Source organism: Papilio polytes, unplaced genomic scaffold, assembly GCF_000836215.1.
Source record: "Papilio polytes unplaced genomic scaffold, Ppol_1.0 DF823688.1, whole genome shotgun sequence".
Classification (NCBI taxonomy): Eukaryota; Metazoa; Arthropoda; class Insecta; order Lepidoptera; family Papilionidae; genus Papilio; species Papilio polytes.
Window position 1 is genome coordinate 671,492 of NW_013525516.1, and position 25,929 is coordinate 697,420.

The 25,929-nt window shown below is 33.1% G+C and overlaps 1 protein-coding gene across 1 annotated transcript in view; it reads left to right on the top strand.

Moving 5' to 3' along the window:
- Positions 1-254: 254 nt before the first annotated feature.
- LOC106104402 (proto-oncogene c-Fos) overlaps positions 255-25,929 on the top strand; it is a 44,091-nt gene continuing 18,416 nt past the window's right edge. The window contains exon 1 of the mRNA XM_013284447.1: positions 255-702. The gene's annotated coding sequence lies outside the window, so the exon portion shown is untranslated. The remainder of the gene's footprint in view (positions 703-25,929) is intronic.

The window sequence follows — 25,929 nt, forward strand, 5'->3', positions numbered from 1 at the left end:
ATTCGATATCACTTAAGCATTATCAAAAGTTTCAGTTAATCGCAAATTGAACCGCCTTGTGCTTGTAATCTGACAGAATTCTCATCCAATCATATGCCAGTATGACGTGATTTTCTGGTCTTTTGATTGGTGGGTGATGACGCGATGTCTATTTCTGTGCGCAGCGAGTGTGCGCACGAGGAGCGCTGCGCATGTATGTGTGGGCTCACGCGATGCGCATGTGTGGCCGTGTTGTCGCGGCGCGCGGGCTCGCGGCGCGCTCTCTCTGTTTACCGCGCGGTACTACAGCCGGTGCGCGTGTCTCGTTCCAATCGAATTTTCCGGCGGAGGTAGTTGCAGCAGCGTTCCATGGTGTTATCCCTTGCTATCGGTGTTAATTCATGCTGATGATATTCGATTTAACGATCGGAAACGAGCGTACCTATTTCAGGCGCGAGACATAAAAATTATAGTTGTTTTCGGCGGATGCGATGAATAAATTTTGCAAATCGAGTCTGTGTGTCGAAAAGAAGGTTCGTGAGCACTATGTTTTGAACGGGCGGCGTGTTGTGGCCGTGCCGGGTGGCGTGGATGCGATCCGGCTCTCTGAGGACGTCTCGGTCTTCGCGAGACTACAGTGCCACCGACCGGACTGCGGTCTGGAGTTGTCGATTCGGACCGGGGATGAATCGCCGCCGACTCTGAGAGTGGACACGTGCTAAGGTAAAGCCTGCATCCTTGTTACTATCTCGATCGGATGATTTTTTGTTACACATCTGCGAATCTCACAGATTTGCTTATCATCGCTTTTTACTGTAACAATAATATTTATATGATAAGGCGATAAGGCAACATTTTCTTTCCTTTCTAGAAACAATAATCTTAATTCATATAACTTACATTCCTTAAGTAACCTAATAAGATACTGTAGTTCCAAGAAATATTGACCTATCAATTGAGAATAAGCATATAAGATTGACAATTAAGCGAGTTTGACCACGACCGGCTGGCATTTCAGCTTACATAAGTGATAGAGCCATGCGGCGGCTGTTGCTTGTATGGTGTGGCGCGGTCGGGGAAGGACCACGAAAAATACCACCAATGTCTCAATATTCTGTAGTTATTACAGTTTAATTTTAGATTAATCTTCTCATGTCCTTTTCTACACCACACACTACACCTGGCACGAGGTATATTAGAAACTATATGCAGATTTTTTTTCAAAGCAGTTCGTTCTTTTGACATGTCTCCTATTAAATTATATGCTAAGGAGAGGAGCAGAGCAGTGGTCAAACCATCTGGTCGTTGTTTGCTATCAAATAATATGTTTAGAATCTTGAAATGGATTTACTGTTTATAACTTTTGTTTCTTTTGAAGACCCGTAGGAAATGGTCCTTCCTTGAAAAATTTGAGAAATCGTGGGAATGCATACTTTAGTTTTAAAAAGACGTTAGCGTTTAAATAAGATTTCGCTAACAGAAACATTGGCGAATGTTTTCCGTCGGCAAAATGTTTGCGGTGTAACTAACTGCAAGCATTAAGACGGATAATTTTAAACATGAAAACTGTTTTGTTGACGAACCGATGACCTTGAGGATTGTTACTTAGTGCGGTTATTGTTTTACATATATCGCGTTTACACCTGTGCTAGTTGCCCAATGTCCGAACGAATGCGTTAAAATTATTGAACAAACTAACAATTTAAAATTTATTTTCTAGGAAATAACAACAAAACTACTGCCCTATTATATATTACAAATAAATCGATACCTACACGGCGAACAAATTTTTGATGGAAAATTTTCAAAAATATTTCCTCGGCCTGCGTCAATAGAAATGCAAAACAGGGTTTTATACTTCAATATTTTAACACAATGCCTACGTGATAATGGAACTGAATAGCGATTCGCATTCAATGTCGTCGGTGAGGCGAAAAAAGATATTTTTGCATACACAAAACATGCACATTACTATGTCAATTGTATCTTTGTAACAATAAAAGCAATGTCTTGTTAAACAGGTATGTTCTGGCATCCTTATTCTGTATCTCTTATCTATCGTAATAATCCAATTGTAACCCTACGCAATTTATCATATTTCACTTTCATACGAATTGGTACCGTCAGCATTTTGTAGACCTTACTACTAAGAAACATGTCATGCAATGATAGAGTTCATTTAAATTATTGTTATGACAAGAACGCATAAGAAGTCAGGTCAAAACAGTCAGGTTCAAAAATTAGTTTTTTTACAAAGTTATTTTTCTTTGGAAACGCTTCGACACTTTTCCAATTTCTAGTATTCTGTGGATAGGAGAATATGCAGTGTTTCAGTTATTTCATTCGATTGAAACCGAATGAAAAGAAAATAATTTGTTGTTACCTCAATACTTGGACATCGAAGCATGTTTTGGGTTAATCATTTATACAGAAGTCCCTTGTTTCGCCTTCGTTTTCGTCACGCGTGCGTGGCTATGGTAATTTTATAGCGTGTTTAAACAATTACACTCACGTTCTGTTTCCGCTAAATTAACCAGAAGGGTATGGGAACAGTCTCTTACTTGTGTGTTAAATCCTTATCAAATGCGACACAGGTTCACCCTTTTACGTAGGATCATTGAAACTAAAATAGCAGTGTAATGTACTGCTCTTCCATACATCTCTTTAACCGTCATATCTGAATTTACACTCTTCTTAAACATATCATTCACACAATCCATATATACATACTTTTTTCAGTCTTCCTTTACCCTAGTAACAATCCATATTTAATCTTAATACCCTTATCTATCTATCTATCTCTTCTGTGCTTAGAGTATGTATGTTCGGTCGGTCGGCACAATATGCATTGCTCTCCCATACATCTCTACCGCTATATCAAAATTTCCCTTAAGCATATCCTATTTCACACAATCCATCCATACTTTCCTCTGTCTTTGTCTACCTTTTTTGTAATGCACATTTAATCATTTATCAAACAGTATGTTTTTGGACAGGGTGTAAAAACAACAGCAAGCGAACGTATAGTAAAGATTGGGACATATAAAACAAAAAATAGAATATTAAAATTCATACTAAGAGTATCTGTAAACGATTGTATTATGTCGTAATTGTAGTCAATAATTAATCGATTTCTATGTCCCGACGGAATCGTTTTTTATATTGACCTAGATACGGTCGACATAAAAAAAAACTCATATGCGCATATTAAAATATACATATATCAACCGCAATTTATATCCCAAGTGTATAACCCAATTTCATTTTATACACTTATTCTAAGAAAACGCTTGTGAAGTTGCGAGATATAGGTTCTACATAACTGAAATATCAAATTATATTTTTATAATTTTCACCAAAAACCACAGTTACTATATACTTTTAAATTAAGCATTGTCATTCGCAATAGAAACCGAGACATTTATTCTTTTTAAATTAAATTTATCAAATCTAAATAAAGACATCAATATAAAAAAATACATTGTAACAATCGTATATTCGGTGCGCAGATATAAATTGGGCTTGAACAATTCATGAATGAGTTTAGTCGCCCACACTGACCGGCTGTTTTTTATACCGGGTTGGTATCACAGTCCGAAATAATTATTATAGCAATGCATCGCGTACTGGTTCCTAATAAAGGTCGCATTACAGGGCTATCGACTGCACATTCCCACGTTCGAATCGTATTAAAATAAACAGCAAAAAAGTAATTTCTACCTTTATTTTGTAATACATTTATCTTACAATTTGAACACAATATATGAAATATTGTGGCCGCCATTTGAAGTTTCTTTGTTTAACTTTCAACCCTAATTGCTTTAAATTTTTGTACTTAAAGCGATTTTTATACGATTATTCTAATAAGATTTTATTACACTGTTCCAAAATCGTTGAAAAAATGTGAAAACAAGTTTCTTAATTTTGCCAACCCTAATCACTGCTCAACAGTTCCACTCTATGCGTCAACGAAACACAAAAACTAAGATAATAAATGTCCATTACTTCATTATGTAATGTTCTCCTTGTGTTATGAATGAATGTGCTTTAAGGCTTACGTGTTAAAGTTAAAAATAATCAAACTGGAGCATTTATTATTGTGCGCTATAATTTGGAGGACGGATGAGTGTTGATCATTGCACTGTATTCACAAAGTTTGAAAATAGATTTTCTTCCAAGACTTTCCGAAATTCTTAATAAAAGTTTTTATCTGTGGAGAATCACATTAGCTAATCTAAGGTGCAATGGTGTAGCAGAGGCAACTGTAAAATCTTCGACGATATATTATCTACCGTACCGCAACAAGTTTTGCAGGAAGGACGTTTTGGTCGGGTCCAATTGTAGCGACTATTTCTGTCGGCAAGTCCAGCGCACACACAAATGTGAAGTAACCACGAACAGAGACGATTTTAATATGAAAATCGTATGTGATTTGCATGTCTTGATAAACTGTTTTAAAAAATACTTTCCACTAAGTGTTAATTTAGATTAAAGATTTGTATTGAAATAACTCTTAAACTACTGGGCCGATTTTAAATATCCTTTTACCATTAGAAAGGTAATTTATCTGTTAGTAACATAGGTAACATGAGTAACATTTTTTAAAGCTTTTTGCATATGTTAGTACAGTACATTTCAAAGACTATTCCAAGCATAGAAGTAACATTACTAAGTTATACTGAGTGTATTCTAATAAACCAATGTTCGAAAAAGCTAGTTGATGATCAGTTTGTACCTAATTTGGGCAATATGGTTAACATTTATCAAAGAGTATTCACACAACAGATCCGGTCTCAACATTGTATTTAAAATTGTAGAGTGCACACATGATAGCAACACGGTAGTCTTCCCCACGCATTCACAAGGCCTACACACATATGAATGAATGTTAATTAGTCAATGTTTTATGTTGTTTGTACGTTACACACTCATGCACAAATCGCATATTATGTTATGATTCTTTACCAACTCCAACCCATTAGACGACAAATTAACCTTAAAGATGTATTCCTTAAATTTCTAACATCATTTTAACTTACACACATCTGTATCTCACATACACGGTTAGTTCCTTAACACATATTTTGTAAAGTGACATAAAGATCACAAAAGTATGTCTTAAGGACAGAGTCTTTAAGTTTCTTTTCATTTAACGCTAGACGTGTGTTAACGCAGACGTAAGAATAATTTAGCTAAAACTTTTGTTATTTTTTATCACAACTCCAACACCTAATCATTTCCTACAAACGGCGGAAGTCATGCGTTTACAGAAATAATAAATTAAAGAACAAACATATTCGGTATTCAATTGAGTTTACTATGACCTTGGAGGAAGGTCAAAATGGCGGCTGCATTAGGGTCCCTATTTCGACAGTCATAACAAATTTAGAAATGTTTGTTTTTGTAGTGCGTAATCAGTAATTGACGAATGGTCGTTGAAGATGTCGAGTGGGTGTTGAAGCATGAGAGGTGTCAATAATGCTATAACTTAACGATGATTTTGAAAGGAATTTTTTAAGTGTACACAGAATCGATTAGTCGATACATTTCAAGATGATGAATATATTAGCACCTTTAGATATCTTATATACCTTATTTATAAGAATGGCATATTTTTTATTGTTTCAGTCTTGAGTGAAAATATTTAGTGTATTCATATTAATGTTAAAGGTATATGCGATTTCTTTTTATATTCAATTGAAAGTAAGCTTCTCGTACACTCTTAGTGTAATTTTGTAAGTATTATATATTTTACATGTTCAATTTTATTCCGTTTTTCATAGAAGTTTGTCAACATCAAAACGCTTGTTTCCGCTTAAGGTGATTGACTACCCGGCATTTTATGTGTTAATCTCCTAATACGATTTATTTGGAAAAATGAAAGGTCGTAAAATCTCTAGATTAAAGTCTAGAAATAAGACTGAAATCAAAAGAATTCTCATTACATATAATGTAGGCGTTGGAATTTTTATGGCGCTATTTAGGAAAATCTAGTACGTCAAATTTTACTAAGACTGCTGTATAACTTATATTGAAGTTATATAATTACGAAATTATAATAAAGTATATATATTTAGTGATGCCCGCTTATAATGTTTTAGTGTAATTCATATTTTTTTGCATATTTTACGTAAATACCAAAAATACTTTTGCCTTCTATAAATAGTGTGTATAAATAATTACATAATTATCGTAAAATAATTATTGCTATAAACATATTTGTTGCAACTAAGATACATCTAAACCGCACAACATAAATCAATGTAGATTTATCAAGAATTCTTTTTTAATGACAACCTACATCCTTCCAGGAAATACAATAATGATGTACTTATTCAAGGCTACATAGAATTAAATTCCGATTACATTTTTATATAAAAAACGATTATGCAATTTTTCATTAAGATAATAATGTCTCGCTTTTAAGTGTGTCAAATTTTATTTCCATCCTTATTTTTATTTGAGTCTTCTTGAATTCCAAAAAGTAGAGAAAATCACATGGCAATATTTTCGTCGTCGACAACAGAGGTTGCCGATTTCTTTGTCACCAAACCCCTGCTGACCAATCTTTTTATTGGCCGATAGTTAGTTCGAATCAGCAAAATCATATAAACAAAAACTAGGTAATGTGCCCACCTCCATACATGTTAATACTGATCAAGCGCCCGAAACTATCGATTACGTCCGGGCACTGAATACATTGATTCCGTTTCATATTTCATAGTTACATATTTGATCTTATACAAAATACAAACAAATATAAACACAGTTTCGTATATTACACGTGCTTGATTCACTTTTCATTAGCGCTGTACCTTAATCGCTTGTGTAAATTTGTGTGGCCTTGTACGAACGTTTGTTCGGCGATGTAACAGAACTTCCTTAATATTGTTTTTTTAACGAAATCGAATGCGTAATGCTTTATCTAAGAAAACAATACGTTTATGACTACCGCTAATTTGTAGTTACACGTAAATCTACAGATGGCGTGGATTAATTTATTACAAATATTTTTTTTATTACTAACTAGCTATTCCCATGCGACCTTATCCGCATAGAATTATATAAATTTCATTTTATTGTTCACATATGTCAACTTATCAATTGCAAATGTCAAAATGACATGACATGATGTCAAACCATGGCAACCTTTCTTACTGGATGGTGGCAACAACTTATGGTCTCTTTCCCACATTAGGGTTTTTATCCAAAATATTTACCCCTAAGTTTAAAAGGCGTGATAATATATAGCCTAAAGAGTGACGTAAGTGTAGGGCTTTTTATTAAAAAAAGAATTGTTCAAAAATATGCTGTAATTGCTGACATCTTAGGCAACAAAGAAGTGTGTGTTTACGCTTTATTATAATAGTATATATTGCTAATATTGTTGCACGTAATTTCAAGTGGCTGAGCGTAAGTGTTGATTATAGTCTTATAATAACTAAAACTTATCTTCGAGGAAGTTCTGATTCCACCGCAAAGTTATACAGCGTAATGCATCGTAGCCTTACTACTGTTTAACGAAAGTAAAATGTACAAAACGTATGAGAAACGTCACAATAAACCAACACCTTCTTTGTTTATAGAATTTATAAAGTAAGAGAAAAGTTAACACAAGTCTTAATAACGAATTTCGTTTATAAGTACAATAGGGGAAACTGGCGATGTTCTACCCTAAAAGGTACAATCGTTTGAACATTTTGCAGAGACGCGGAACAAAAACCAATACAACGCAGCTTATAAACATATCTGTACAAACAAAGTGGGGTAGTTATACACAGCTATTATAGTTTCTTTTTATTATTATCCATTCGTTTGCACTTATTGCTATCTGATTAGTTATTTGTAAGAAGAGGCGGAGTTTGTCTGGTTGCAATCAACGAGGCAATTTTTTCTAAAATAGAATATCGTATTTCCGCGACTGTACATAATTCATATTTACAATCGTATCACCTACTCAACTAGACGTAAGCCTTTCGTAGACTTGTGCAACAAGTTATATAGTTCGGGGATCCCCCTTTGAATGTTCAACTGGTAGTAATATTCTCTATGGTAATATACCTTTTTCTAAACGATTTCTTCACAACGGGCGTATCTCGATTAATAACTTAATAACTTTGTTGATGTTGACTTTAGTTTATCTCTTATCCTTTAGCCTCCGTAGAGATATAAATTAAAAGATAAAATTTGTCCTTACTTATAAATTGGAAGTACAGAGAACGTAAACATCGTCAGTTGGGTGTGATTTAATCCTATAATCTTAATTAAGGCTCATATTTAAGATTATTTTTATCTCGGAAAATTTGCACTTGCAAATGGCCGTCCGAGCCGTCGTCTTCGACCCGTTTGCGATATCTCAAATATTAGCTCTGTGTACAGCAAACAGCTTTATCCGAGAGTCCGTTTACTTCGCTCTATATGGATATAGCCGCTCTCCACTTTATATACAGTGTTGCCATTGACAACGGCACATATATGCAATATTTTAAACAAGGTTCTTGGATAAGCAAATTCATAATGCGCAAAATATCCTTTATCAGATTGTGTTTGTGGTCACTTTAATGATCGACCGATTACTTATGAAACTACGACAAAAAAAAAATATATTGCTTACGTAGTAATATCGACATCTTTTCATTACAAGGTTGCAAGTTATGTCTAAGCGTCTTATTGGGTGGGCTTGCTTTATACCATTATCAATTGAATAAAAATATTCCGGCTATCATTCTAAGAACGTTTTAAGAACACTTATCAAATTATTAGAGACCTTTAACCTGCTTAATACTAGATTGATATTTCTTCACGACAAATATCATAAAGGGTCATTTGATACTGCACAAAGATAAATAAATTGTGTCACAATAAATCGCTTTCAATTAACGACTTATAGGAAATGCGTTGTGCGTTTTGTGTGGAATTACGACACGTAATAAGTGAATATAAGATTAATTATTATGCTAATTTATATTAATATTATAAAGAGGAAAGATTTGTATTTTCGATTGTACTGATGGTACGTCGATTTAAAAAAAATCTTTCACCATTAAAAAGCTACGTATCAGAGAGTTATGTTTTTTATTATTTTTTAATTTTAAGTCGAAGTCGCGAGAAACAGCTACTTCAGATAATAAATTAATAACTACTTAATGGTTTTACAAATGACCTTTGCCAATTTTAATTTGAATAAAAATGTCGTTTTGACAGCTGTCAGATTTGATTAGTGATGTGACAAGATTAGAAAATAAGGCGAGAAATTAATTAAAAAATGTTCGAGGTATGATGTATCTTTATCGATCTTTGCTGTAAAGAATTTAGGTGTAATACTAAATATTTTTATTCAAAATGCTAAGGTGTGAGATATTTGTATGTATGTGGTTGTTTTGTTCGATTGTGAAACAATCGCGTGGGTGTATTGAGGAAAGTGTAAATGAAAACTTATTGAGTTGCTGCGATTTCTCAATTAAGAAGTTCTAGCTTTTTAACAACAAGTTCTATTCAGACTTTGATAATATCTAGCAATGAAGCTACTTTAAACCCATTTTCACATAACGTTCTTTCTCGATTACCTCGGATGTCATGTTTTTTATCAGTTTTTTACGTTCCGTGCCACCGACCTGTTCAAATTCAATTTTATGCGGAAAATCGTAGATGTATTGGACTTGTTAAAAGCTATTTTATATTCAAGCCTTATAGCTCTGACTGTAAAAAAAAATGTACACATAAGAATTTTATGAAGGCATACTGAGCGTAGCCTATGCTATAGTTACATAAGTATTTTTTTAAGAAATGTAAAATCTGGCTACAAAGTCTACCCAATGACCCAGACACCGGTAATAAGGTTACAGGTCGCAGTAGGAATGTGAGATTCACATTGACGCCTCCATAGTACTGCTATCCATTAGCCTTGCGAGCTATTTAGGCGTTTCATTTGGAGCGACGCTGTTTATACTTGCTCGTTAATGTACAATGACACTGGAGGTTTTATTGCATTTTGCACGTTTCATTCTCTAAACGCTATTATTTTTAGTTATAGCGGTTGAGGATCTGGTAACATAGTACTTTGTGCATATAGTTTTTTTTTTAATTTACGGAAAACTTACAAAAAAATAATAAAACAAACGAAAAACTAAAGGCTAATTACAAATTATCGTTATAGTTGTATATTAAAGCTTAAAACTATACTTTATTATCTAGATACATTTGTGATATACGTGATATATACGAGTATGTGACATATAAAAACATCCATACATCTATCCATCCAAACATTTATCCAATATGACATGAAATGTATTGCATAATTCTTTTTCTGAAAGCACAACATTCGCCCAAATACCAAATACTCGTATTCCCGTTTTCATTTCGCGAGTTACAAAAAAAAACGAAAGCCTTGTAAAAAACCTGTTATATTCTTTTGTAAGAGGCTTCGATTTTATCTGTATACTAAAAGAAACAGTCATTTCTTTTAAACAAGTACGTGGTTATTGTGGCATTTAAATCGTCCATTTAGCACCAAATTATGTTTACCAATTTTGTAAGCAAACTTCTTATAAAAAAGGTACTGGGTACTGACAATTTTGTAATTATACATATTTATTGCACAAGATATAAAAATCCTGTTTGTTCACAAGATTTTCAATTTTACAGATGTTTAAGATTTTTTTAGATATGTAATACACACTTTTCGCAAAAAAAACTTTGAACTTGAAAATTCTGTTAAATTTTTACAAAAGTTTTTTTTGTTAGATACTACCTAAAATAATGTCAATTTTTTGGTCTTTAACATAATAAAATTTATATGAAAACGTAAGACGGATTTAACAAAAAAAACGCAAGTGATCGACCCCGACTGCCAATTTGGCAGTCGCTAAAATCGAGAATAGTCAGAATTCGCACATCCAAGGCCCATCACTTGCAAATTGAAGCGCAGACGATTCGACTGCGGCCTATAGATCTCTTTTAATTGCGATAAAAAAATCCTTCACGTGTTTGATCGTTAATGCCCTAATTATCACGACGGCACATCAAACGAGCCGACGTCTTTGCACAGCCAAGAACAACGGTAATGACGCTAAATCATGGTCATAAATTGACAACAATTTTAACCAAAGCAAACTGTTTAGCAAACATTTTACGTAACTCTTAGAACTTTCCTTTTTCGTTTTCAAATGCATTCGATAACTCTATTCTGCAGTCTGTTACTTTAAATGTGCGAATATACGCGTTTAATTTAATATAAGAGGTTTTTTATCATACTTCATACTAATATTATAAATGCGAAAGTTTAAATGGAGTTTGTAGCCTAAACGGAATTCGGTATAGATGTAGAGGGTAGTCTCGAAGAACACATATGCTACTCGGTTTTTTTTTTTTTAATTCCACGCGGTGTCGCGGGCGTAAGATAATTTGTCTATAAGGAGTACCGCTTCAATCGTTTTCATGTTTGCATTATTTATTCTAACACTAACGCCCTTATTCTATATCTTGTTTGTACTAGTTTAAAGATTATTTTGAACTGCATTTGGGTGCTCACATCAAACGTGCCGCTATCACTTGCTGATATGACAAATTGTTATTAAGACCGCCTTTGAGAAGACATACATTAACCTCTGATCTCTTTTATCAGTAACTTGTTTGCGTAAAGTTATTTGCATATATGGGAGAGTAGTGCGTAAATCTGTAGTTTGTATATTGTAAGTGGTCACTTACAGCTTATGATTCGCAGACTGCTAAAGATAAGCAATACATTGTTCTTTGTGGCCATTATTTTTAAAATTACATTATATTTTATAGGTATACTAATTGTTGCCTGCAACTTCATCCCAGTGCTTTAAAAAAATAGTAATAAGCCTATGTTACTCACGGGTAAAATAACTTTCTAATGGCGAAAATTTTTTTTAAATCACAGCAGTATTTTTTACGTGAATCCAATGCATAGATCATAAAAAGTAGGCTAGATTTGCCTTACTTAGATGCTTATGCTGTTTTTGAATTTACGATAAAGGCGTACATATATTTCTCAATGTTACTAAAACATTACTAAGTATACTTTGTTTATTACCAAAATTCTGAGTAGCACCGCTTACGTTTGTGTTTTCTTAAATACCACAGAGCTGGATAATTTTAGTTTAAAGTAATCTATACAAAAAAAGAGTATTGGCTTTAATTTAAACTAACATATCGTTAAATTGAAAAATAACGTATATAAAATCAAAAGTAAGGTCCATTTAACGAACACTACGCTTACATGTGTATTTCGGAGTTAAAATGTAAACAAAATTAAAAGTATTAATAAAATATGTCGTGTCCTCACATTTGCAGGTGTGGCCGGTGGCCGGGTCAAACGCGAGTCAGGGGCGAACTCGGTTTGATAATTGCCTTTTTTAATATCAAAATTATATAGTAGGTACGTTAAGTATTTTTTTCATGCTGATACATCTAGTACAAAATAGCATATAAATAACTAATGGCCTGTTTCCCAGCTATATTTAACCATTCGTTAGTGTTATTGGTTAGATAACTTAATGGAATGCGTTTCCGAACTAAATAACTTGAGTTTTACTTCGATGAAATTTAGCTCAATCTAACAATATTGAATCACTAGGTAATGTAAATAAAGTAAATGGAAACTACAGCAAACCAGCATAAATAGTTTATTAGTTATTTTTTAAACTTTATGCATTTAAATTGCTAAAGTTGAAGTTCAGGAAAATTATATAAATGTAATGAAAGTTGATTAAAATGAATAGAAATGAATTAGTGATAAGATATTGGCACTTCAGTCGATATTACACACAAACCCAATTCGATTTACTCTTTGGATAAAACTTGACTTCACTTATATTGAATTTGTTGATAATTCATTTTGCCGAGTACTTTAAAAAGTTAAAAAATACGACAATAGAGTAATTATTCCTCATGTTTATTTTGTTTATCCTGTTCACCTATTTTACGATATAAAATAATGTTTTTAATTTAATTAAGAAGTCCATTGTCAACACTCCATCCCTGCATCATGCAGCCCTGAAAAATCAGGGCACAAAGGAGGCAAAATATGTCAAGGTCAACACATGTAAAGGACATATTGTGAGCCTTTTTAAAGTATTTGTCTAACACGAAAACCTTTTATAATTCAATGATATCGAAATATTGCCTAAATATAAACGTCGAGAATAATTTACTTCTGTATATGCTGTCAGATTATGCACAACTTCGATGTAAGCAAAGAAATAAATATCGTAAACACTTTATTCAGTCCACCTGAGACGAGGTTTATTTACAATCAACATAAGTAAGCGTTAATTTTAACCTTTAGTTTTAGTTTGAAGTAAATTTGGATTAAGCATTACAATATCCTAATTGAATAATGTTTCCCATTTTTTTAATTCTGGAAAAGTAACATATGTGTAAATTGTAAACATATACATAAGAAAATCTTCGTAATTTTCCTTGTAACATCACTTTCCTTTACGACCGACCTTATAGCATTGAATTACATAAATTGCACATTAACGTGGCTGAAAGCTTTCCGCGTAGATATTATATTTAACAGGGTTTGACGACCAATTTTTCCATTTGTTGACGAAGTAAATTGTTTAAGTAATTATTAATTAAGGCATTGCTGTGAAATTATTAAGTAAAATCGGTAGAAAAAACTAGTAATTTACTATAGCCCAATCTTACTGGAATAATAAAACCTTAGTAAATAACATCTGTACACTTTCAGTTACCTATATCTGTGCCAAATTTCATCCATTCTCTTCTAAAGTAACTTTCAAACATCCATTCTCATAATTTCGCATTTTTTATCAGTAAGCAGTAAGATATCGTTTCATTTTATACCAAGGTATTTTGACTTTTTAAAAATGTTGACAAAAGACATGTAGTGGTTATTAAGTTTTAAAGGCTTTGATTTTGATAATCCTATCAAATTAAGGATGACATTTCCATCTTAGATTTTGAGCAGATAACTGTTGATTCTTAAGCGGGTAATGTAAAGAACAGTGGTATTGTGCATCGTATTCTTGGCGAAATGCCAACACTATGGGAGCAACGTAACTCTATGAAAAAATAATATCCACCCACACGTGTCGTATAACATAATGTGAGAACATTAATCACATATTCACGGCATAAATAAACATAGTTTCTTAAATAAATGCCATGCAATAATGAGGAAAGGTTGACCTTGTAGAAAATTAACATTTACGTCTCGTATACGCTTAAGGATCTTTGAATCTGGTCAGTGTTACAGCCAATTAGTACATACCAGTCATATAAAAACTTGGCTATTAAAAAAACTAAAGAAAACCTTCGGAATCGTCTCTAATGAAATTTAGAATGAGATAAATTTGGGAAAGTGTATTTTCAAACGTGTTGAAATATATTTTTCTCTTACTAATTTTTGTTGAACATATTAATACCTTCAAAATTGTTTATCATTCTGTATCTGTTTTCGTGTCAAGTCACACGTAGACAATACAGACAAAATGTACGTAAACATTTACACTTTATATGCTTAATTGAGTCTATGTCATTGCTTATCTCTAAGAATCTTATATAAAAGCTAAGAAAATGGCAAGACCATTTTCTTTGCTAATATAATAAGTGCGAAGGTTTAGATGGATAGATGGATGTTTGTAGTCCCAACTGTTGAACGGAGCTCGATGATATTTGGTATACATGTAAAGTATAGTCTGGAACACATAGACTTCTTGCTATTGTTATTTATTATTTCCATACAGACGTAGTCGCATGCGAGTACTAATCTATACTAATATTATAAAGAGGATTTGGATTTTTGTATGTATTGAAATAGCTCAAAAACTACTGGGCCGATTTTAAAAATTCTATCACCGTTAGAAAGGTAATTTATCTGTGAGTAACATAGGCCATTTAATTTTACGCGGGCGAAGTCGCGAGCAACAGCTAGTTCACTTATAAACCAATTGAAATTCATCAAACGCACATTTTGGTTAAAATGTTATTGTTGGTAATAAGGAATGTTTGATCGACCTATTTTTATATTATTAGTCCTTGAAAAAAAAAGCCTATATAACATCAAACATTTGATAGCACCAGTTTAACTGGGCAATAAAACATAAGTAGATAAGCATGTGTTTACTAAAGGGCAATTTTATAGAATAAATCAAATTATTATATCTCATAAAATGCAAATCGTATAAAACTATATCGACTCGTAAATCGTTTGGCAGGTATACATATGTAATGACGTGGCTTTGGCTCCGTTCCAATTACTTAAGGTGTGAAATAATATTGTATGTACACAAATCGTTATCAGTCTACTTAGACGACAATGTTATGTAACGCTTTAGAAAGTGGAAAATTCTTCACGTGATTATTGAGGCAAATGTTTTTTTGTTAATGTTTTGTTAGTACCGTAATTTAATTAAATTAGTTTACGTGTTAAGCGATTTGGATAGGTTTTCAGTTATTATGTATTACTATTTGGCACGAATATAAGTTGTTTTTATACAGAATCGACTAAAACCCCATTTTTTGTTTAGTTTCTTTTATTCTTATTTAGCAGTCTGCAATAATTATAATTAAAAATTAACAGAACTTATGTATAGAACTGTGTATTTGCAATTATGTTTTGTTCACTTGTAGTTTTTACGTTAGCTAAGGTTGTATTCGTTTCATTTGTACATTTTTCGTTTCGTTTGTAAATGTATTTTGTAGTGTTGTGATTATTATTTTACTGTGGGAAAAAATTCAAGTTTAACATCCGTAAGTTGATTAATAACTTAATTGTTCCGCGGCCTCGCACCGCGTCGCTTCCCGACTTCACTCGCTCATTAACAATTCAATGCAAATTAATTAAATCGATACAATGTTATAAGAACAGTATGAATGGGCGGCCACTGGTTTTTTTAAACGTTCTATCTATAAGGAGATCAAATATGTGTATCGCATAATAATCGACTAAAACAGTTTGTGTGTAAGACAAAAAATAACAACCGATAGCCTAATTACTGTACCTGGTAATGCATTAGCTTTTTAAAACTAGAGACAGATGAAAAACTAGTCGGAAATCCAGGTCGTCTAAGCATGTCTAATTCTAGACTCTAGATTTAGTTAACCAATGGATAATTTTTAAACTCTACGTATTCATTTATTCGCCTTACTATGAATTACAACATGACCAAAATTACCCACAACTCACGGCATAATTACAATTTAATGTAGAAATATTTATTTATGTAAATAAAAAAGTGACATCTCAACAAAGTCTTAAAATATGTGAATGAAATTCACAGTTCAGAAAGAGTTATTTCTATCAGGTTTAACAGCAATGCCGTTTTGTTTTACTACAAATTTTAAGCTGATGAAAAATGACGGATGATTTCCCCTGTCCTATAGCAAAACAAATCGCGGGCATCGTGCCAGGGGAACTAGGTCGACTGGACAACGGGATAACGTTCTTACTTCGTTATCACAAAGATTAATTAGATTCTACTCAAATTACATGTTTTCGTAACTGTGTGCTTTTTACCCATTAAAAATTTAAATCGCATCTCTTCTGTACTGTATTTCTATGCGGTATCCTTGACCATACTCGAATTTAATAAAGAGTGACATTTCGGTCTAATCTCCAGCAGTGTGATTCAGAGCACGTTTCCTGAGCAATTTATAGGAACAAATTTTTATCTAGTTTATCTCGCTTATAGAAGTATGTAGTGAAGTGAGTACTATAGTGTAGTGTATGTTTATTTTTAAACCCACACAGCCTTAGCTAAGTACTTTAAGCTAAGCGGATCTTAACAAATGTACCCATCAATTGTGTCTTCATAATGAGAGTGATAATTTCAATAATAAAATCTCTATTTATTTATCAGAATGAACTTGAGTGAAGGATGTAGGACAAGATTATGTTCGTAGCATTCTGTCGAGATGCGTACGAACAATTTGTCCACGTCCAAGCTGTATGAGATAATATACTCTATGTGGGTGAATATAATAAAATGTACAGATAAAAACGTGTCCATACTAGACGTTAATGATTCTAGGCGGCTAGTTATATCATCATTGTTTTGTATTATGTTTAGAAACAACAACGAAAATAAAGAGTGGAAATAGCCACGTTGATGGTGTATATAGGTGTTGAATGGGAATATCGAATATTTTGAAAGGAATTTATGGTTGTAAAGTTTCATGCGGTGGCTGTTTCTTTCATCTAAATTTGAACAAAGCGATCAATAAAAAGAATTCTCTTGTGCTACCTTTTAGTGTTTAAGTATCTAACATTTAGGGTGTATCCCACCACTGGCTGATAGAGGCTCAGATAGCTTAAAAATCACGTCACTGTCAGATAAGGTAACAAAATCCGATATTTCCATCACATACACACGTTGGATTGTTTTCAATGTACAATTTGGTGGGACAGGCCCTAAGTATGTTTTACTTAGTATCAGTTGCATAGGATATTGAAAAATAATGATCTCTTTTATTATTTACCTATTCATTTTATAGACCTCCTGCTGCGAATGTTATTTAGCATTTATTGTTTCGGTAATTATCGCATAAGCACAATATTCAAGTCACATGATACTTAGTTTTCTGCATCGTTAGCAAGTCATTACTCCTACTTAAGCAAAACAATCTAACTAAAATAACTAACTCCGTTATTCAATATTGTTACTTAAAGTATGTAAGAAAATCTAATTATCAGAAGAATTATGAATTAGAGGCTAAAGAGGTATGCTAAGACACGGCTGTCGCCAGGGGGGTTAGGGTGGCCACTCCTAGAAAATAGACAGAATGAGATATAGATATAAAAACTTTTTCGAACCATTCCTTGTTAATGGTAGCTCCCATTTAGACCTAGCCTAGATAAATGGTCTATCAAGGCTCATCCTACTGGGCTAGAGTAAATTGTGTTATTGTTTTTAAAATTCCAATTCCTCCGTTACAACTTTATTGAAGCAATAAAGATGTCAAGAAATTCATTAGTAATAATAATTTAATGCAAATGTTAAAACAATTCGAATGATGCGAGATTCTCCATAATATAACCTGCATTCGTTTGCATTCAATTAAAGTTGGCGGCCATTTTGGAATTCATAAAATTATACTCGCGCGCTTTCCGACATTCAATGTTTAGTTTGCGGAATGTTTATAATTGCGTGCTCATTAAATTCCACAACTGAAATAAACCAAATAAATTGAGATTTTATAAATATAATAGGACGATATCTGTAGTTATATGTTACAGCTATTAGACTTTTTTTGGCAAAATGCCCGCGTGCCTTGTGTAATTTCAAAGCATTAGAATTGTAATACAAACCATTCCCTTGCTAATGGATAGTGAGAAAAATAATATTACTATCTTTAAATACGTCATGCACTTTCGTACGGTTACATTTGCGGTACACGTGTGTCGAATTCTTTTCAAACATTTACATAATTGACAGATTTATTATCCGAAGGTCGGGTCTATTATTAAAATAATAACGTCTTTGATTCAACCGACCATTATTTTTCAACATAAATCGATTCTTCCGATACATTGTAAACTGATCTGATAAACTTACGAAATACACAATATAAATAAAGGTTGCCAATATCTTAATGTCTTTCAAATGAAACTCTATCTCTTGGCGCCGTATTTCTAACGTCTCAGAAGTAATTAAGTATAGCGTACATACTAGCTACTTCCTTAGTCTGGTAACAGTCTTGCGATTCCAGTAATGCTCTGAATATTAATGATTAGCAGAATATCATTGGGAATCTTGCACTTTCCATTTTCTGTTTTTGTCTAAATTGGAATATCTTTTAAACTCCTCGTGAATAATAAGGGCACAGGTTAGGCAATAATTCGGGGAATCCCCTCACACAGAATAAAAACTAATCAAAATGTAAATCAAGAATCGTGCGGATAAACAATAGACATCAATATGCGCTAAGGAAAAGTGAGGACTATCGCCCAACTTATTCGGGCGCTATCAACTAATGGAAACGATTATAGCATGCGGGGGCTATGGCATGCGTGGTAGGAGATCTCTTGAATTACGTGTGCTTGGTAACTGAAACTGTGCTCTAAGATTTGACAAATTAATTAGAGGGTAACAACCTCTAATGTCAACAAATTCTCTGTAACATTAAAATATAGAGATGTTTATATTTCTAAATGTGATATCATATTTCATGCGCAATGTGCAAATGTTTTTGTTAGCTGTAAAATTCGTTGGATCGACAGATATGTGATCCCATTCGTTATTGTCGACAGGTTACTATCAGGTGGTAACGATTTTCTATTGGTTTTTGTAGATTTATGTGTTCTTTTTAAAAAAAAAAAATTTCCGCAAAGCGAAAAAATCTTTACTTTCCTTAAGTAACAAAATTATTGATGCTCATTTGTTTTAAATAAAAAAAAATAGTGTCTGTCCAAGTCTTCTGCCTTACGTAAACAGTTCCTCAGTGTGTTGCAGGGAGTATCAAATGCATTGCATTTTTCATAGAGTTTTGAAATTAATTTGGGAGTTGTTGATTAGTTACACGGACATTTGTTTGTTAGCAAATATTCAACGACGTTCGTTTGTTTAATATTTATATTCTATTCTCTGTTGACTACCTTTGTTCTAATCGCTTGTCATTGTGTATTGAAACGAGGCGCTTGTTATTTTCGTGTGTCTTACATCTGAAAGATCTAGCGACGTGTTGATATTTTGTCGTTGCCAACTTAATTAACAGCAATACAGTACGCCTGGGTCTGGGCAACACTTTGTACAATTTTAAATATATGCTATTTTTAGTAAATCATGGGAAATAATACAGTACGCTTGGAGAATAACAGTGGTAGAGCCCGCTTTAACATCTTCGCACGAATGTGTCGGCTCGCTCGGTGCAATACCACAACCCCACAAAAGACAGGCGAGAAGTGGGAGCAATTCCGCGTTTCGTCTGATGAGTGTGGTGTCAGAGGCCTAACTTTACTCCCTTTTCCGTCCCATCCTTTTTCTCGTAAGGATAGGATGGAAAGTGAACGTAGATTTGACGGTGGAGGAGAGGCATAGGAAGAGGAACTATACTCTATATCTCTTTTCTTTATTATCCTGCGTCGATTAAGGGTAGGCAATACATCCGCTACTGCGGATGTCTATGGGCAGCGATCGCTTTTCCATTTTGTCGAATTCAGGTGGCCGCTTGCTCGTTTGCCACCTTATAACATAAAAAATTGAATACTTTGAAAACTGATTCATTATGTGTATTAAAGCTTTAAAATAGATTTATTTTACTGTACTTCAAAAGGAACGTTTATAGTATTATACATTAGTTGGAGTGGGTCTTTTTAACTATCTTAGCATAGTTTATTTTTCCAAGATTTTAATGCATTAAGACAAAGTGTTCTCTGCAATTTGATCTTAGATCAAAGCATAGACAATTTGATTGTTAACCTCAGTTATATAAAAACTGTGTTTGCGTGTTGCGTGATAACGTACCAGCGTGGGCGGAAAATGTTTGATTGCTCGTTTGGAATGTCAAAAAGCACATTTAAAACGTTTTGCATAATGTATTTATTATAAATTCTACGTTCTTCAAGTTGTTTATCATTTGGTATATTATAATGAGGTTATGGCGCCATACTTTTAACTATTAATCTTCTACTATTGTCTTGAACTTTTTGATATTAATTGCTTCATGTTGTCGTGTATGAATGGTGGAATAAGAATTTGAGCGCGTATTAATCTATTATATCTGATCAATGACAATACATTGTTGATATTTTATCTGTTTTTTTTTTTTAGGAAATGATTGTAACAGTACCGGCCAGTGTTACCTTATATTATGCACAACAAATTCGATATACTTATGAAAACGCTAAGATAATTAGAAGTTTAAGTACAAAATGTAAAGGAAAACAGTTTTTTTTAGAATTTCTCTCGATTAATCTAATCTTCTAACTAAATCATCTACAGTATATTAAGTATTTTTTTTCACTTAACCTCATTGGTCAATAAACCTCAAACTTTGTCTATTTCAACCATAAAAAAGCAATATTACTTATGCCAAGATAATAGATACTTAAGACAAAGTAACTTACCGTAAGAGGGTCAGGATAATTCTAAACACGCGAACTGACTTCGAAAGCGACTAACAAGGGTGAGTCAAATGTGAAAATCTTTTTAGCATTCCTATCAGTATAAAGTGAAATGCAAGTACCATTTATATTCAGCCAATCAGGCGACAGTAAGTCTGAAGCCACGCCTACGTTTGATGCGCATTGACCTAGAGCTATTGAAAACTACGTGACTTAGTGCCTAGACTTACGTAATTACCTGCACCGTAAACTTGTTGTAGTCTCTTGAACATTATCCTTGTGCTACGATCTTGGACAAACTTAACAAATCAATATTAGTTTCATATAATTGTTAAATGGGAGTTTTATGTTTTGCTTTGAAAGTTTGTCAAAATTAAATTAGGGATAAAAATACATCGATAGTTTTTTCAAAATACTTGTCTAAATAAGCGATCGAAATCAATGTTTTCTAGGATGTTTTAAAATTAGAGTTATTTAGTATGTTGTGGTTTTACAAACACACTGTATATGTATTTTTGTATTAAAAAAAATCATGTGTATTCATTAATAAAATCCTTTTCAATGTTTACGTTAGCTTACAGTATCCGGTAGTTAATCTTTTAAAAATGTATCTAACAAACACAAGGTTTTAACGAAATTACATGTTTTATATCGAACGTGACTGAATTGAGTAATTTGATTAATTATAAAAATACAGTTTCTTAATTTAATTTTCATAGACGTTTGAAGGTCAGTTTGGGGCTTGGGGACCTTTTGATCAACGCTATACGTTGCATTAGGAAATGTTACTAAGTTTTACTATTTATAAAGTCATTAATATATGTCGAAATAAAATTTTATAAAACTGTATTTGACGAACCTGTACCATGACTGTTATAAAATCCCATTTATCAAAACAAGGTGAGCACGATAGACTTAGTTTGAAAAAATCTTTTATAAAACGTTCGTGCTGTTATTTAGTTCGTGTAAGTGGTCTAATTTGTGAATGTAATGGATTTCCATTAAGTGCATTTACGCCTTAAAATATTAGCCTGTAATTAGGTCTAAGTGCTTTGCCTGGGGCTAAGAAAACATTATAATTTAAAACACATACAGCCTTACAAATAAACGCAGTATAAAGTTGAACTTAGAAAAAACTGAGTATATAGTAAATTCAGTTTATTCCTAAGTTTAAATTTATGCCGCGTATATTTGAAAGGCTGATACCGTTTTGTGGTTCAAACTCACTATGTAATTGTATTTAATGCACCCAAGACTCTCATTTTGTTATATTAAACTCAAGAAATAATGTCATCTCACATGTTACTTGGACCCAGTTAACAGTAACATTAGGGGAAAATTATTTCTTTAACCGGAATTCAATAACATAGTCATTATTTTTCCTCACATATTCGAAATGACATTGTCACCTCTATCGTTTTTAACACACAAATGATAGATCAAATTCATAATTTTTCGTAATCCTGTACATTATATGTTTAATGCTTAAAATTGAATAAAACGTAAATACTTTAACACAAATTTATCAATCACATATCTTATTAATCCATTTATTAGTTGACGTATTGTTCTTGAACGTAAATTTATTGCACAATTAATTTTATGAATGGAAAGACCTACTTAATGCAGCTGAGGCGGGAAGGTCACCTGCTTCAATGTCAATGAATAGCTGAATAACTGCATTTTTACAACATTGAACATGCATGTCAAGCAAAAACATTTCATTCAAATTGCTTACTACGCATTTGGTACTTTAATACATTTTTAGATGTTTTCTCGCTACAAATTATTCTTTCATAAAGACTCTTAATGTTTCATATTACGGCTCTAAATAAACACCATGCGAAATAATCTAAATAAACTAGTTGTTGCCCGCGACTTCGTCCACGAGTAAGATGAAAAAGTAGCCTATAATATGCTCGTCTGTCATCTACCCTTCAATTAAGTTTAATTAATCGGTCCAGCCGTTTCAGTGAGTACCCGGAACAAACGCGACTTATGACAAACAGACAGTCAAAAAAATTTAAATGCGATTTTCGTTATCAACAACGCAAATACATCTTTTTGAAATCTGAAATTTTTCTTTTGATATTACAGACAGACACTCCAATTTTATTGTTTGTATAGATTGAATATGTAATACCATTTTAATTGTTAATCTCTTGTTTTTCAATAAAATTATTTCTATTTCTATTAAATATGGTGACATATATATATCCATTTTGTTTTTATAGTTACTTATTTCTATGATGTGTTGTCCGGCTCCTTTAATCTCAACAATCTTCATAAATATATTTACGACAAAGCAATTATTGATAATTTGTTTCCTATTCCACTTTATTGCGCGCCTCGGTAATGCGTGTCTGAAGTGCCTATTACGGAATTGATTAACTATGCCGGTTAGTGTATATACAGCTTTAGAGGCGTGTGTAGTATAGCCGTTTTCGCACGTCGTCGCCCGCGTGGAACTGTAATAAAAAATAGTCTATGATTTTCACTGATAACGTAGATTTTAACGTAAAAGAATTTTCGTAATCGGAACAGTTGTTTTTGAGTTATTGCATTAAATACAAAAATGTATTCCTCTTTATAATATTAGTATAGACTTCCATATGAAGAAATATTTTATTCTAAATTGAATTTTTTGATCGTTTGATCCAAAGATTAGTTAACTACATATAGGAAAAATTATAAAAATGTGTTGATCATTGATTAAATAAAAAGTTTTTACTTGCTTTGCTAAGTAAAAACTAAAAACTAGAAACGTAAATTTATCTAATTTTTACCATAATTTACCACTTTTCGTAGCAACCCTCAAATAATCTTAACAAATATTGGTTTTCTTAAACAAAAAATTTGGAAATTCCATCACAGAGAGTATCGAATAAAGGTTTTCCTATTCATATTTTGAAGAATGACAACTTTAGTCTCGTTACATAAAAAAGTTGCAACCATCTATGGAATGTTTCTTTTCCTTAAGAATGAACGAGGGCACGTGCTCACGTGCTCCTATCTAATTGTTATTGTAGTAAACGACAGATTGTAAAACTGTAACATATTAATTGAAAACATAGGGATATAGACTCGTAATAAATATTGTTAATTCCAAATTGAATTTTTACAAGCAAAATGTTTTTCGCATTATAATATAACCTTGCTTTTTGTTTAAATTCTAATTATCCGTCTAAACCCTGCAGTTAACTTTATAATTCGGAAAATACAGATTATAAGAATCTTATAAAGTTAATAAAACCCTAACTTGTAGATCTTAAGTTGTGGAGTTGTATAAAGAAATTCAATCTGCTAAGTGGTTTATTGTGTAAATTCAGATGAATTTGTGTAGTTTTATAAAATGGTATGCGCTATTCAGACACGGCACGCTTACGTTTTAATAATATTATTGGAACGTACGTTTTAATACTATTGTGTTTTACATCTAATTTGCTTCAATCTTTGGACTTTTTATTCACCTTTGGCAAGACAGTAGACAAGATGCAAAACAAAACTCTTTTTTTCTTTTCGTTTCTTTTAGCTAACTTCATTTTTACCTTTTTCCTTTTTGTAAAGATAATATCAGCTGAATATTTGATCACACGACTGAAAAAGTATTATTGAATTTCCGGTTTTCCAGTGTTTTAATGCACTAAGTTCTTAAGATAATGATAACATTGGCAATCCAACAGTTAACAAAAATATTAGCACATAAATAAGCCTTGAACTTAATGTTAAACTTTCATGTTTTGGTACAAAATATCGTTATACTGAACCTTTGTGGCGAGTTGCGAACAATGCAAAAATGTCCACACAGGGATAAAGTTTCCTCAATTTGGTTTTATGAAATGACATTGAATGTGAGTTAGACACGTTCGGGTGTGGGCTGCATAGATTAGGAGACGACCGCAAATAGGTCACGGCGGCGGACGCGAGACGGATCGATGGACGTTTCTTTTTTATGGCAACCACGATCCTACGTTGCCAGTACATATTAAATAAAATGAAACAAACCTACACCATAATAAGTAGAAAAGTTTCATTATAATTAAATTATGTTGGTATTTAGTCATAATTTAGTGGAATAAGTTATGTTATTCTGAAGGTGAATGATCTAAGTCTAATATCTTTGTATCAAACTTTCTTCTTCTTCTCTTTCGTATCTTCATTGCTGAAGGTCGTGCTTGCCCTGGTAAGCCTTTACCGTTTCATCTACCAGCTGCCTCCACGCCGCCCTGTCTTCGGCTCGTCTCAGGGCAGTCGGGATGTTGAGTCCCAGTATGGACTGCACCTGATCGGTCCATCGGGTAGGTGAACGCCCTCGTGACCTTTTGCCCTCGATTTTTCCAACCACTACCAGTTTGTCCAGATTGTCCGGTTGTCTTCGAGCAATATGTCCAAAGTATCCCAGAACTCGTCGGTAGCATATTGTGGATAGCCTGGTAGATATTTTTAATTGTTCGAGAATTGACTTGTTCGTTCTTTTTGCAGTCCACGGTATACGCAACATTCGCCTCCAACACCACATTTCGAAGGCATCAATTTTCTTTCGGTCGGCTGCACGAATTGACCACGATTCGGTCCCGTACAAAAATATCGAGAAGACCAAAGCACGCACGAGTCTGGTCTTGGTGGTATTTGACACTTTCCTGTTTTGCCATATTCTAGTTAGCTTACTCATTGCTGCTTTGGCCATCTGTGTACGTCTGCGAATTTCTCCGTCACAGCTTCCCTGATTATTTACCAACGAACCTAGGTACACGAATTCGTTTACGAACTCCAGGTCTGAGAGTTCTCCAGTCCTCTTAACGAGTCCCGGACGGTCCACCACCATGACTTTGGTTTTCTTCTTATTTATCGATAGGCCCACCATTTCGCTTGCAGAGTCAACTCTTCCG